We start from the raw sequence: 3,247 nt of genomic DNA, 5'->3' as shown, positions 1-3,247 counted from the left end.
GAAAACCCCAAATGGGGTCACGAAGAGTCAGACATGACTGAAAAATGATACAACAATGACAACAAATGACATGCATATTGAGGTTCCATTCTATTACAACCCTAAAGAATTATTGTCTAGCCATGATTCCTCCATTCTGAACTTGTTGAGCTGATTTTTAATACAAATAAAACACTTTACATTTTAATTATTATATTTTATATTATGAAATTTGCTCAATTTTCCTGGTCTATAAACATCTTTTTGGATCCTGTAACACATTCATTATCTCTCTCAGCTTTGTGTCATATGCAAGTTTGACAAGGATGTCTTCTATGGATTCATTCAAGTCATTGATAAAAATGTTAAGGAGCATAAGACCAAGGATGGATTCCAAGAGAATTTCACTAGAGATGTCCCTTCAAGTTGATATTAATCCTTTAATGACAACACTTTTGGGTCTGGTCATTCAACCGGTTCTAAATACACTGAACTGTACTTTCATCTAGCCCATATCTCCGTCTTGTCCCTAAGGATAGATGAAGGGCTTTTTAAAATGCTTTGCTAAAATCTAAGTGATACTATATTTACAGGATTTCCCAGTCTAATAACTATGACTTTAATAATGCATTCTAGAATTTTGCTAGGAATAAAAATCAGATGGAAGGAAGAAAGCAAGAAAAGAAGGGAAGGAGGGGAGGAAGAAAACAAGGGATGAAAGGAGAAAGAAAGGAAGAAAGGGACAGAAGGGAGGAAGGACAGAAGGAAGAAAGCAAGGAAGGAAGGGAGAAAGAAAGGGAAAAAGGGAAGGAAGAAAGAAAACAAGTATAATTTATTAGGTTCAACTATGCCACCTGCATTCTGGCCATCTTCTTCTTCTTCCTCCACCTCCTACCATGGGGCTCAAGCTTTTCCTTTGAGACCTTGGAATATTATAGGTAAGCTTTTACCTTATCTTGTGTGGAATGAGGCCACTACACCACTTCCTGGACATTGCCAAATCATGTTGCTATGTGCATACTCTCCCCACTCCATTAGAATGTAAGCACATTGAGGGCAGGGGCTGTTCTGCTTGCTTATATTTGTGTCCCCAGCAATTAGCATAAAAGGTCCTGTCATTAGTAATACCCTCTAGGTTCCCCCTTGTTAGCCAACCTTGAGTAAATCATGGACCATTCCATTTGCATATTCTTATCCTTATCTATCAATTATTATGCTCAAAAATCCCAAATGGCGTAGCTCTGAAAGTGAAGGTAGCAGATAGTGATACAATGTATCACTTTCCACCAATCACTATCCAGGAACTCCCTCTCTAAAAAAAGGAGGGAGCATCCCTAACACACTTACCTATTCAAAAAAGGAAAAGTAGGGAGCATCATTGGAGCTGCCAAACCACCACCCTAATTGGGATGTAGATTTGGAAGACTGCAGAATTCTGATCTTATCTCTAGCCCTTCTCAGGCCTTGATTGGTCTGTAGAACATCCTTAAATAAATTTACTTTGTAAGTCTTGTGCCTGTGCTTCCTTTTCCTCTATCTAGTGTGGATTCTTGGGTTAGCACATAATCACTCATTTGGAGAGCCATTCACCACCAAATTAAGGAAGTTAAATGTGTAGGAGAAAGTGATCAAGTTTCCTCCTCATTTTAAAATTTCTCAAACTTGAAGAGCCCTCATTCTAATAATTTCAGTGAAAGGCCTTAGTTTACTTGGATAAGTCATTTAACTTCTGGAACTCAATTTCATCTTCTATAAAATAAAAAGGGTTGGACTAGATGGGCTCAAAAATCCATTCCAGATTTATGGTTCTGTGTAATTGATGGGCACTACAATGTCTCCTTAATGATATCCATAAGGATATTCAAAGGAGATTCAATTCAATTTTTAAAAATATTGATTACTTCCCTTTTATGTGTCAGGCACTGTGCTAGGCAGTGGGGATACAATGACAAAAACTAATCCCTCCTGTCCTTGAGGGGCCCAAGTTCTACCAAGGAGATACAACTCATACCCAGACAAGTGTAATTATAAGGTAATTTGAGGAAGGAGAAAGCACTAACAATTTGGGCCACCCAAAGAAATAGAAATTGAGGGGATGCCCATCAATTGGGGAATGGCTGAACAAGTTGTGGTATATGAATGTAATAGAATACTATAGTGCTATAAGAAATGATGAGGGCCAGCTAGGTGATGCAGTGGATAGAGCACCAGCCCTGGAGTCAGAAAGACCTGAGTTCAAATCTGGCCACAGACACTTACTAGCTGTGTGACCCTGGGCAAGTCATTTAACCCCAATTGCCTTTTAAAAAAATGATGAGCAGGCAGACTTCAAAAAAACTTGGGAAGACAGGAACTGATGCAGAGTGAAATGAGCAGAACCAGGAGAACATTGTACATGGTAATAGCCACATTAAGAGATGACTGACTGACTTTGATAGACTCGGCTTTTCACAGCAACGCAAGAATCTAAGACAACTGCAAAAGATTCATGATGAAAATTGCTATCCACACCCAGAAAAAGAAATACGTAGTCTGAATACAGGTAAAAGCATACTATTTGCTCTCCTTTTCCTTCATTCTTGTGGTTCCTCCCATTAGTTCTAATTGTTCTTTACATCATAACTAATGGGAAAATATGCTTAACGTGAATGTATATGTAGAGTCTATGTCGGATTGCATGCTGTCTTGGGGTGGGGAGTAGGGAAGAAGTGGAGGGGGAGAAAATTTAAAACTCATAATCTTGTGGAAGTGAATGTTGAAAACTAAAAATAAATAAATTAAATTAAAACAACAACAAAAACAATTTGGGCCACCAGTAAAGGCTTTGTCTAAGAAGTGGCACCTGAGTTAAGCTTTGAAATAAGTTAAGGATTCTAAGAGGCAGGGCTGAGGAGGGAGTGCATTCCAGGCTGGGGGTGGGGGTGGGGGCAGCCCATGCAGGGGCACTGAGACACAATAGGGAATGCCAAGTTCAGGGAACAGCTATTTGGCCAGTTTGGCTGGTACATAGAGTACACAAGGAAGAGTAATGTGAAATACATCTGGAAAGGTAGTTTGGAATTGGGTAACACAAAGCTTTAAATGCCAGACTGAGGAGTGCAGATTTTAATCTTGTAGCAATAGGGAGCTCCTAGAGATTTTTGATTGGGGAAATAATATGCTTTGATTTAATTTGGTAGCTAGATCAGTGGTTGGATTGAAGAGGAGAGAAACTGGAGGCAGGAAGGCCAATTAGGAGCATATTGCAATAATGAGAGGTAGCAGGCTG

The sequence above is a fragment of the Vombatus ursinus genome, unplaced genomic scaffold, assembly GCF_900497805.2.
Source record: "Vombatus ursinus unplaced genomic scaffold, bare-nosed wombat genome assembly UNPS02014772.1, whole genome shotgun sequence".
In the NCBI taxonomy this organism is placed as follows: domain Eukaryota; kingdom Metazoa; phylum Chordata; class Mammalia; order Diprotodontia; family Vombatidae; genus Vombatus; species Vombatus ursinus.
The sequence above is the reverse complement of the archived record's forward strand: the minus strand, read 5'-3'. Positions refer to the sequence as shown.